The sequence below is a fragment of the Salvelinus alpinus genome, chromosome 18 (genome assembly GCF_045679555.1).
Source record: "Salvelinus alpinus chromosome 18, SLU_Salpinus.1, whole genome shotgun sequence".
Classification (NCBI taxonomy): Eukaryota; Metazoa; Chordata; class Actinopteri; order Salmoniformes; family Salmonidae; genus Salvelinus; species Salvelinus alpinus.
Genome location: NC_092103.1, coordinates 10,614,591 through 10,627,659, shown reverse-complemented (window position 1 = coordinate 10,627,659; position 13,069 = coordinate 10,614,591). Strand labels below are relative to the sequence as shown.

At 44.2% G+C, this 13,069-nt stretch overlaps 1 protein-coding gene across 1 annotated transcript in view; it reads right to left on the bottom strand.

The window, feature by feature from the left end:
• Nucleotides 1–13,069, bottom strand: part of LOC139543690 (spliceosome-associated protein CWC27 homolog) — a 48,999-nt gene that overhangs the window by 31,655 nt on the left and 4,275 nt on the right. The window lies entirely within an intron of this gene.

The following is a 13,069-nucleotide window of genomic DNA, read 5'->3' as shown; positions in this document are numbered from 1 at the left end:
TTGAAATATGTACACTAAAAACGAGCTCCAATAAATCGAGTGGCGCCTTATTATGAAGAGTGTTCACGCGGCCTTCCAGGCAGGCCAGGGTTCTGGCACCACTAGAAGGGATGTTGTGGTTGAGTGGGTACAACACAGCCCCATAAAACCCCTGCAGAGAAAAGTCCATCTCTCTCTGAGTAACAAGTTAGTGATCCCTACTGCGGCCGTGGACCAAATGAACTCGATGAAGTGCTTGAGACTGGGGAAACTGGCACCAAATTGCCTCCAATTTGTTCCCAGTTAAAAAGGCATGTCCTCGGTTGGTTTGTAAAAACTGTGGCTGGCTGGCTGTATTCATACCCTTCGCAAAATAATAATTTATTTGAGTCGCTTCCTTTATCATAACTTGCTTCCTACATGTATTTATATAGACTACAATTACAGTAATACAACACCAAGGGGTGTTACCTTCAGATGGACTCAAATATGTTTCAATTTCATGGGAGGCTATAAACCTGAAATGACACTTACCAATAATACAGTAGCCCAAAATACTCAGACCTCAGACAGAGAGGAACAGACTTCAAGACATAACCAGCGGTAAGTAGTGGATCTATAAATAAAGTACGCCTCAATTACTGTGCTGAGCCCGAATGCACATTCATACACTGCAAATGTTCAAGTGTGATTGTCCGGTCTTTCTGACCCTGAATGAGGCGACCTGGAACAGTGATAAAGTCAGGCCATTGAGGCCAAGGCATGTCCAGACCCAGGTCCGGACCCAGGTCCAGAAATCCTGGGTGTGAGCTGAGGTCTCTGCTGGCTGGCTGCCCAACGCCCAGCTAGGAGAGGGAGAGGAAAGGAGAGGCTAGAGAGGAAGTCTGCTCCCCGTGCCAACAATCCTCCTCATACTGTTCCCTTTAACATGACTGACTGAGACAGAGGCTGCTAAGTACAGACCAGTTATCTGATGTTGGGAGATAATAGTATTTATACAAAGCCTGACAGCTCTGTTTGGGTCCTTTTGCAGAGCACAGGTAACACGGGTAGGTAACACAGGTAAGCTTCAGCCTGGCTGGGCCCCAGCTCAGAAACACGTCCAGGAAGCATCTCTCCAAACAATGGCTGCCTTTGTTTCTCTGAACACCTTTTTTTACTCTCTCTCTCTCCTTCTCCCCACCTTCTATTCCTCATTCTGTACTTCCCCAGCTCTCCTTCACCCCTCCATTGCTCCTTAGAAGCTCTCGGGGGAGCAACAAACTAGCATCAAGCTTAGCGACGTCTGATATGTTGACCTTGTAAAATGTATTATTGTGGTCGACTAGATCCCGCTGTGTCTCTTCCATGTCGGGCTCCCTGCTGTCTCTAAGTAGGGGCTCAGGTATAGGAGGCCTATAAGGTACAGTATGCGTGAACCAGACACAGCTAGACATGGTGTTGGTTCGTTCAATGTTATTTCTCCTCTTTAGGGGCTTAGGTATGTGAGCCTCAGACACACAGCCAGCCAGACATGGCGCTGGTATGTTTTCCCTCTCTTGGGGCACAGGTATAGGAGGTATTTGAGGTCTGTGAGCCTCAGACACAGCTAGGCATGGGGTTGTTGGTATGTTTCCCCTCTCTATCCAGCAGAGACACTGTCAGAGCTGAGGTGGTAGACCGAAGACATCCTGGAACTCTGCCGGAGGCCTTTGTCGCCTGCCCAGTGTCCCGTCTCAGTCTCACATCCATCTCTCTGTGTCTCCCGGTGTCTCAGAGCTCGTCTTGGGGAGCAGGGCTGAGTGGACTACGACATGAGGAGTTAAGTAAGGTAAGGTCAAAGCTGAGGAGTTAGGTAAGGTAAAGTACTGTATGTAAACATGTGTAGCTAAGGCAGTGGGTAAGGTCAGATCACATTAGCTCAAGATGGAGGAGACGAACAAACAGTATAATGTTTGCTGACCATGTTAACCTTTCAAATTTGCTTTGTTTTGTACACCTTGATAGCCGTCAGCTTAACTGGGCAAAACAACTCTGGGCCTGCTAGCTGTTGATACGGTAACTACACAAGCTCAGATTTATCAGCACAGAGATCTATGGAGTTTGAAATGAAGACAGACCATAGGCTATATATTCTACTGGGAGGGAGGGGGACACACACTTCTGACTGAGTGATCATTTTCTGCTTGCCTTGACACGCTGCAATTTGCAAAACAAGAGATACATCTCCAAGGCAACTGCCAAACAATGGTGCCGCGGGCAGACCCCCGTGCCAATAAAGGAGAGGGGCCAGAGAGGACGGGAACGAGGAGGGAAGAGAGCCAGCCAGCAACACCTGTTCATTCACTCCTGGGGGCTCAGCACATTCCACACAAAGCCCTCCAACACTGCAACACACTGATACACTGACACTGGAGATTATATTGCTTCTGTCAGCAGCAAACAGGTAAACTAACTACTCTGCCCCCATCCGCCTGTCTGTAGGGATGACAGTATTGTAGGGCGTGTTCCCGCCAAAAAAATTTTTTTTGGACCAACAGTCGCCTGTTCTTTCAACCAATCGATTGGTCACAATTTTAAAATGTGTATTTAAAAAAATATATATAGACACATCCTATGTGTTTTAATCAAATCAACTTTTTATTTTATTTAACTGGGCAAGTCAGTTAAGAACAAATTCTTATTTACAATGGCGGCCTAAGAACAGTGGGTTAACTGCCTTGTTAAGGCAGTTATGCACTATATGCACTGAGGTTGTCTGATGCTTTAAGCACACTGTTCGATTAAATAATTAAGACACAAAATGACTAGAGGTAGTCCGACCGCAATTGATTTGATTGTGCCGGGCTCAGACTGTGTGATTATCACCCGTTGTCTCGCTCTCCTCCCTGCTGCAGTGACCACCACAGAACATCAGTGTTTATAGCGCTGTCCGTGTTGCTGGAAGATAATTACAGCCATTTCTGACTGAAAAGTTCTGTTACCGAAATCCCTCATTTGTTTAGGAAAAACATTCCCTATTCCCTCAACCATTGCTCTTTACGTGACACATGTATGCATCACATGCACGTGACCAATAGGGCCTGACCTATAGCATAATCACATCAATAAATTGGTTATAACAATGTTTATATTTTTTTTATTTAACTACGCAAGTCAGTTACGAACAAATTTTTATTTACAATGACGTCCTACCGGAGACTAGTGGGTTAACTGCCTTGTTCAGGGGCAGAATGACATATTTTTACCTTGTCAGCTCGGGGATTCGATCCAGCAACCTTTCAGTTACTGGCCCAATGCTTGCTCCTTACCACTAGGCTACCTGCTGCCCCAAAACAAACAAACAAACAAACTCTGAACACATGACAGCAAAATGGATGCAGCAGACGTGACAAATGAACTTGAAATGGGGGAATGTTTACTGGCTTCTCAGGAGGTAAAGGGAAAATAATGGAGATCAAGAAAAATAAGGTAAGGAGCAAGCCCTGCGTGCATATTGTGTGTGCCAAACAGGTGCTGTTTGATTTCAATATAATTTTTCTGACCGTTTGGAACAATGTAAACAAAATAAATCATAAGCTTACCAGAAAGTCTGTTGTAATGTTTTTTTTTGTAAAGCCTTATATATTTGTGAATGAAACATCCGAAATGGAGCGGTTTATTTAGCCTATTATTTACGCAAATTATTCAAGGTTTGCTTAGTTAATTTATTTTTTAAACTAAAATGCTGGATTGCATTTCAATGCCTGAATGTCTCCTACGGTGTGTGATGATGACATGAACAAATGAACGATTGATACAGTAGCCTATATAACTATTGAAATATACTGTAGGCTTAAGTAAGTCACAGTATTAAGACTAAACAGGATGTTCTCTTAGACCTACAGCTCGATGGTGGTTATATAAGGCTGCTACTCAAAGCCTACTAATGATAATGACATTTCTTATTATTATAACGATGATCATAACAATATGAAGGAGATCAAGAAAAAGGAGGGTTTTTATTATATATATATATATATATATATATATATATATATATATATGACATGACAATTTGGAACAGGCTAAATAACACTAATAAATTACAAATAATACCAGAGCGGCTGTGCTAACAAACAAAAGATTAAAGCCTTTATTACAGTATAGCAAAGATTAAAAACAGCTGAATTTGTGAAATTGTTTATCCGACATGTTGTGCTGTGGTTGCGTGAGGCTTGGTGCTCACGGAATCAGTAGGCTATTAAACAAACACTCAAACAGGCAACAGAAGCAGGATCTGTCTTAGTTCTGTAGATTTACATTGATGATTTATAAAGAAAGGCACATTTAACAGTTAGGCTGTTGATTATAGACCTAATTAAGTTGGGGTTTCCTCTCTCCTTACTTTTCTTAGACAATTAAGGCAAGGGCTGTTTTCTCCTCTCTTCATTCTGCCGCTGCCTCCGCCGCATTGTTCTCAACACCAATATGCTGGTTAACTTCGCTATTATGCACATTTCAACATGGTCTAGGAAAAGGCACCGATTCAATAGCGTACTGATGCGTTTCAGAATCGCGAACAGCGACCGCTATCCAACGCGGGAGAAAGCGCATTCATTATAAAATAATATCATTTTTATCAGTGCTGCACCATTGCTCTTACCTAATATAACCATTAGAGGTCGACCGATTAATCGGAATGGCCGATTTAATTAGGGCCGATTTCAAATTTTCATAACAATCGGTAATCTGCATTATTGGACGCCGATTATATTGCAATCCACCAGGAGACTGTGTGGCAGGCTGACCACCTGTTGCGCGAGTGCAGGCAGCAAGGAGCCAAGGTAAGTTGCTAGCTAGCATTAAACGTATCTTATAAAAAAAATAACATAATCACTAGTTAACTACACATGGTTGATGATATTACTAGTTTAACTAGCTTGTCCTGCGTTGCATGTAATCAATGAGGTGCCTGAAATTGTGTCACTTCTCTAGCGTTCAGAGTAAGCAGTCAGGGTATATTTTATATTTATGTATTATATTAAGTTAAAATAAAAGTGTTCATGGTGCGGCAGGTAGCCTAGTTGTTAGAGTGTCGGACTAGTATCCAAAAGGTTGCAAGATTGAATCCCCGAGCTGACAAGGTAAAAATCTGTCGTTCTGCCCCTGAACAAGGCAGTTAACCCACTGTTCCTAGGCCGTAATTGAAAATAAGAATTTGTTCTCATGTGACAGCCACCTGCATTGAGAGTCATAAGATAAAAGTGCCCAGAGGATACTCCAGTTACAAAGAGGCAATACTGACCCTGTCCCTAACACGGCTTCACGGAAGAAGGACACAGCTATGCACTGAATTCGCTGTCAGCCTCCTTAACGTTCCCCTGACTGAAACAAGGAAGGAACACCCGTAGCCAAAACCAACTGACAGTACCTAAGTCAAGAACGTATCGGTAAAAGAGGTCACCCGTACTTCTGTCCTTTGATTAATGAGTCACTTTGAGTTAAGATCGTTGGAGACTTCTTTTCTTCAAATTTGTGGTTAACACTCATGAATTTCAGTTTGTATTGACTGCTATGTGAGTGTAATAAAACTTGAAATTAATTCTATATTATTTTATGAGAAGTAGAAATAAATGTAAAACTTCTTAGCCTATACTATAGCCTCATAAACGCAACTGCCAAAATAAAGGAAACACTTGAGCGAACACAAAGTATATTGAAAGCAGGTGCTTCCACACAGCTAGAATAAGAGATCTCAGAGGTCTCAAAGGAGCATAGGGGGTTTAAAGGGTAAGGTAAAGGGGGACACCACTGAATGTGTCTTCCACATTTAACCAAACCCCTCTGACTTCATCGGCATCCACCTCATCGGCGCCCAGGGACTTAACTTGGGGTTAACTGCCTTGCTCAGGGGCAGAACAAAAGATTTTTTACCTTGTCAGCTCTGGGATTCGATCCAGCTACCTTTGGGTTACTGGCCCAATGCGCCTACCCGCCAGGCTAACTGGTGTGTGTGTTTACACAGGCAGTCCAATTCTGATCTTTTTATCACTAATGGTCTTTTGACCAATCAGATCAGCTCTGAAAAAGATTTGACGTGAAAAAGATCTGATGTGGGAAAAAAGGTCAGAAATGAGCTGCCTGTGTGTCTCCGTCACCAGATCTCAACCTAGTTTAACACCTATGGGGCGGTGCCTGAGACAGCGTTTTTTCACCACCATCAACAAACCACCAAATTATGGAATTTCTCGTGGAAGAATGGTGTCACATCCCTCCAATAGAGATCCAGACACTATGTCGGTGCTTGCTTTATTTTGGCGGTAACTTTTATCAGGGCCGTAGCTACATATGAGGACCCCCCCCAAAAAGTTAGAATAGTAGAATACACAAGGTGCAATTTAGAAACATGGTTGTGCATCAGCAGCTATTTGTCATTCACTGACAGTCACTCAATTAGCCCATGTCAGTTAAGATTTTTTTAGATTGTTAAATTAGACTAGCCAGCTATCTAAACTTGTAATCATGGCCGAATTACCGACCGGGCAGTCAACGCACGTGCCCAGGGGCTCTAACCTCCAAGGGGCCCCCATTGATTTTGTTTGTCACGCTCACTCAGATATCATATTAACATGCCCTAAGTCATGGCAGAATGTGTAGAATTGCAGTAAATCCATTTTTAAAATAGCAAAAATTACTCCCTAATCCATGACAAAATGTGTAGAAATGCAGGAACTTAGTTAAACTGCAACAACAACAAAAGTCATGCAAAGCAAACGTATTTGTTTACCTTTTGTTAAATTAGAGTCTAAGCCCTGTCTAAGCGTGGGGAGGGTTCTACGAAACTATATGGAATTGTTTTAAGAAGGTCATACCAAGGATAATTTTGCTCCTTGATTTTGAATTAACACCCCTTGAAGTATACCTTTTGTTAATGAAAAAATTATTTGATGAACATTTATTTTTGGCGTTACTGCTATTAGCCCATTCAAATGCATTGAATAACAGATTCACTTCATGGAACAACAGATAGTCCCCCCCCCAAATTCTTTTTTTTCAAAAAGAAGTTTGTTGTAAAGTGTCTGTCCTATATCTGACTGATTTTACATTTATTTAACCCCTTATTTTTGGCACGAAACAGTCTCCATACTGTAAACATTATACTTCCATTCATTTTTTCCCACTGGTACCGGGGGACCTTCAGAGGAGTCTTGTGAGGCCTAGAGATGTACGTGCACGTGAGTGTCTCACCTTTCCACAGAGGGGTCATATTAGTGTGTAGCCCAAACTGTTGGGACGCTAACAGACAGAAGTTGGCAGATCGGCTGTACAGACTTCAGACAAGTCCCAAGACGCTTGTGGGGGTCGAAGAGCAGAACGGAGAACACCATCGTCTTCGTGAGAATCTCATCTTTCCATAGAGTCATAATAGTGTGCAGGCCAAACCGTTCGGACGCTACAGACGATTTTGTGAGAAGACCGATTTTCGGGATGTCTCATGGTCTGACAAACACCGCTCTAGCTCTGTCACCTTCCACCGTAGATGCCGGAAGTGAGACATAGGCGGATGCGGTGGACTGACACGCATGCAAAGCAAAACAACATTTTTACGGGGATTTCTTTTATTATGCCAATTAGATTTCCACTGGGGCGCGGACTTCGACCTTAGGGGGTTAATAAAATACTTTTCCTGCTGACAGATCCCTCTGTACGTATTAAATGATCGTTTTTAAAATGACAGTGCTGAGTTAATGTGAAGCGGCTAATCGTATAGCTAACAGGCTATGTGTTTGTAGATGGACCGAGGTGGCTGAAGATACAGCAACCAACGTGATAACGCTACCAATGTGAGGCTCCCATCGGACCTCACTGAAACTCAGACCCTGGCTACGGTCCTGTTGCCTGCATATAGGTTATATATATAAAAGCGTATATAGCCGGAGTAAATACGCAAAATCAGATTTCAAGAAGTGGCAAGCTGTCACAAAAGGCCTCCAAAACAGACCTGCTAACAAATGAGAATGAGCCAGAGCAGAGCCGTACAGTTAAAAATAACAGAAACACCACAAGGTGAGCACTAGTTTCAACCAGCCCAAGGGGAGGTCTCCGTGGGTATTCATTTAGCCAGATGAAAAATAACACAGTAGTGAATACAGTGGCCTTCTGTTAGCAGGACCATCCCAGCCTCTCTCTCACACACTCTGTGTTAATGAGACCAGGCTTTGACGAGATGCCAGAGTGTGCCCTCTCTCTCTCTGACTCCCTCCCTCCTTCAGATCTATCAGCCGGGGGGGGGGGGTGGGGGAGTCAAGAGACATCCATCCATCCCCTCCACTCCACTCCACCTCCTTCAACCCTCCTTCCCAACCGGAGCACAATGCCAGCCATTCAGCAGCACCTCCCCACCTGCCAGCAGGGAAGGACTGGGACTGTCATCCCACAACACGAAGGAGAAGGAGGGGAAAGAGAGAGAGAGACAGAGAAGAGAGAGAGAGAGACGCATGTCTAGGACTAGCCTATCTACATTAAACGTCCTCCCTCTCCTCTTTTCTGAGCAGATTGAAGTAGGAACAGGTTTTCGTCATTCCTCTCTGCTGGGCCAGGCGGCTTTCGGCCTCTCAGGGGCTGCCAGCGATTGTCGCTCATTCGGACAATTCAAATAAGCGAAACCCAGGGTGCTGTGGATGATTTACTTTTCATAAAGAAAGCACACAAAGTGACTGGCTACGGCCCAGTCAGCCGCTCGCTCTCTCTCTTTAACCCCGCCAGCTCCCAAGAGGAACCCTCAGCTCAGACAGACAGAGAAAGGGAGGGATTCCAATCCCTCGGAGCAGCAGTCAAAACCAGGCCTCTGGTATACCATAGAGATTGGGATGACAGACAGTAGGATTACAACAATATCTAAACCTTTACATTTGAGTTATTCAGCAGACACGCTTGTTCGGCAGACACTCTTGTTCGGCAGACACTCTTGTTCGGCAGACACTCTTGTTCGGCAGACACTCTTATCCAGAGCGACTTACAGTTAGTGCATTAATCTTCAGATAGCTAGGTGGGACAACCACATATCATAGTAAGTACATAATATGTCTTAAAAAATAAAAAATCTTTGAAAAGTTAAGGCTTCAGACACCTCCTTAACACGGGCAGGGACTCTGCTGTCCTAGTGTCAGGGGAAAGCTCTATCCACCATTGGGGTCCCAGGACAGAGAAAAGCTTTGACTGGCCTGAGCGGGAGCTGACCCCCCAGTAGGGGTTGGCCGGCCAAGAGGTGGCAGAACGGAGTGCTCGGGTTGGGGAGTATGGTTTGAGCATAGCCTGAAGGTAGGGAGGGGCAGTTCCCCTTGCTGCTCCGTAGGCAAGCACCATATAGTGGATTCGAGCTTCGGCTTGGTTCAAAGCCAAGCAGGACGGTGAGGAGGAATCTGACCACAGCACCAGCAGCAGCACAGACAAGAATCTGCATGACTGTGCAGAGAAGGAGAGAAGCAATGTGTGTATCCCTCTCCTACCAAGTAGGCTAAATTCCCCACAGGTTCCTCATTCCATTCAGCCCATCAAACACATAAAGAGTCCTAAACACACAGATCTGTTTCCCGAGAGAGAGACAGACAGACAGATGGAGAAAGAAGGAAGAGAGAGACAGAGAGAGAAAGACAGAGAAAGCAAGAGAAGAGAGCGAGAGAAAGACAGAGAGTCAGAGAGAGTGCTCCGTGCTGGATAGACATGCAAGGTCGGGCCAGCAGAGATGTGTAGACCTGGCAGTTCCAAAACACACAGGACCTTGCTGCCAGGAACTGGATTATCTACAGCGGTTCTCCACTAGAGTCCAGTGCTTCCTGATTCCCATTACCTTTCTCTGAGAGACCCCTGGGTTACGACCAATCACAACAAACAGGTGTAGCCAATTAGCCACACCGTGTCACTTGTGTGTGTGTGCGTTTGGTGTCCAGGGTAAGGCCACTTGGGCTTAGATAATTGGTGTCTGTTGTCCCAGTTAATTGCGAGTTCCATTGTCTGCTGAAGGAACGTCTAGTGAAACAACAACGGTCTGGCCAACCCTCCTCCAGGAGAGGTACTGGGTCGTCGTGGTGACCAGGTCTTCAGTCACCTAGTCAGTCAGGAAAAGGCCACATCTCAATCTGTTAAAGATCAACAGTCATTACAGACTTTTCTTCACACACACTGAGACAGACCACCCCCTGGACTGGCTGACAGGCCTAGACCTTAAAAAGGCCCAAACAAAGATATTTCTCAGTTAAAACATGATTAAGATTGGAAAAAGACTGGTCATGGTTATTCTCTAGTAACAGAGTACATAGAAACAAGTTAAACGTTGGGCCTGACATGAGTCGTTTCTTCCTGATTCAGGGTTGAATTCAGGGCTAATCTCTCAAGAACGACCAGGTAGTGAGAAGAGGGGAAAGACGGGGAGAGATAGATAGAGATATACACTGAGTATACAAAAGATGAAGAGCATCTGCTCTTTCCATGACAGACTGAAAAGCTGAATCCAGGTGAAAGCTATGATTCCTTATAGATGTCACTTGTTAAATCCAATTCAATCAGTACAGATGAAGGGGAGGAGGCTTGTTAAAGAAGGATTTTTAAGCCTTCTTTAAAACATGGATTGTGTATATGTGCCATTCAGAGGGTGAATGGGCAAGACAAAAGATTTAAGTGCCTTTGAGTAGGTGCCAGGCGCACCGGTTTGTGTCAAGAACTGCAACAACGCTGCTGGGTTTTTCCCGCCCAACAGTTCCCTGTGTGTATCAAGAATGGTCCACCACACAAAGGACATCCAGCCAACTTGACACAACTGTGGGAAGCATTGGAGTCAACATGGGCCAGCATCCCTGTGGAACGCTTTCGATACCTTGTAGAGTCCATGCCCTGACGAAATGAGGCTATTCTGAGGACAAAATGGGGGGGTGCAACTCAATATTAGGAAGGTGTTCCTAATTTTTGGTAGACTCAGTGTAAATAGAGAGAGAGAGAAAGGCAGAGAGAGTGCACGCTTGAGAGAAAGAGAAGAGAAAGAAAGAGCGCAAGAGAGAGCCAGGGTCTTGTTGGCAGAGCCAGTCAACTAAGGCTGTGTCCCAGAGCCATATGGAAGCGTTTTGCTTCCCCAGTCATGCCCCGTCGGGTTTAACAAAAGTGGCGGCTAGTCGGCTACCACATGCACTGCTTTTGGGACTCACTTCAATATATATATATATATATTTTTTTTTTTTATGAACTCCCGCAAAGAGGCCCCAGGCACTTCATATAGAGACCGGATTTAATCAATAGGAATGGTGACGAGGTGTTGAGCTCAGATCTCTCTCTGGTGAATGCTGTGGAGGTGAGAGGGATTGATATATAGCTATATATAGCTGTATCATGGGGTTGATATACAATAATGGATAATGATGTGGTAAGTATATACCGGTGTTGTAAAAACTGTCCGCACCCAACCAAACAGTCTGAGTATTTCTAGAGATTTCCAGGTTTATTACCCTCTCCTTTAATGGACGGGACCAAATTACAGTTCCCTCTTCAATTCCCATCCTGTCATAGTAAATATACATTATGATTTTAGATCTCTCCTGAAAACACCTCAGACTGATTACGTCACTTGATGCTGAGGAAAATGGAATGTTGTCTGGTCGTTTGGCAACAACGGGAAACAATTGCCTGGCAATATGGTAAAGAAGTTTTGTGTAGATGTGAAAAATATTTTTCCGTGAGATTCCTAATTTTCGCGGTCGTCTCAAACTTGACTTTTAACGTCTCCACCTGAGGCCTGCTGGATAGCACCCACGACCATCCTTCAGTTTTATCCCCTGCAGTTGAGCATAAAAGAATTACTCAGCGGGCCAAACAATAAAAATACACTCTTGTGGTCTGAAACAATATCTCAGAGAGAAAGGAGGAAAGAAAGAGAGAGAGAGAGACAGAGAGGAGAGATTCTTCAACAATGCCCCCTTTGTCCCGGCCCAACACTGTACTCTACCTACCAGCCTTCTCTTTGACTCAGTGCCAACACAAACCACGGTGCTGGGGTACAGGCCTACAGCCAAACAATCTACGCTTGTGTTTAATATACTACAGTCTGTCTGCATCGGCCTACCTGTCAGTCACATGCACACACGCACGAGCGCACACACACACACACACACACACACACACACAGCTGACTGGCTGGGCCGGGGCCGAGTCCTTATCCCATTGGGTAATTGAGAGGTAACACAACACAATGCTAGATAACAGTTTATGATAAGGCTGGTTCTGTGTGGTAATCAGCAGTGGCATTGAGACAAACATGTCACATGCTTTTAAAAACACTATGTTTCCTACACCAGTAACTGATTTTGGACAACAACCTTGATGTTACAAAAACTGTCACAGCCGTTTTCTCTGCCCGGCTCGGTCTGTCTGTCTGACTCTCTTTCAGCCCTGTTTGCTTGCTCTCTCTCACAGTGTTGGCAGACTGATGTTTGCCTCTCCTACAGTGGAGTAAGGCATGTGGTGCGGGTGACAGCATTTCTCTTCCACCTAGCGGGACCTGGCTGCAGTGGACAGGCTGAGTTCATTGATGTGGGGCCAGTGGCCCGGGGCGAGTGTGTGTTAGCAGTGAGGGGGTTCTGCTTGGTTGAGAGGGTGTCACTAGTCCTCATCAACACCATAGCATGGTGATTCCTCATGAGACTAGAACAACAACAAAAAATACCATGATTTGGGGGATTTTCACAAAATGTAATTCATAGAATGGTCCTTTGGAGGAAGGAATGTTGACATATTTGGCATTTGTATCTTAAAGCCTAATTGAGAAAGAATGAATTGAAGTTTTGTGACATGTTGCCCTTACCCAGGCCTCCTTTAAACATTCCATGATGTCCAATTTGTAAGTCGCTCTGGATAAGAGCGTCTGCTAAATGACTTAAATGTAAATGTTCAATCTGTAGGTGCTACAAAGCAAACATTGGTGTCATATGAAGCTTTACTGTAATAGGAGTAGCATTTAGACTTCAATAACAATTTTCTTACATGCATTTATGAATATTGAAAAACAAATATGAATCGAAAACACCAAATCTTAGATTTGGGATTATTTTTATTTTATTTTTTATATACATTGTTGAACATAATA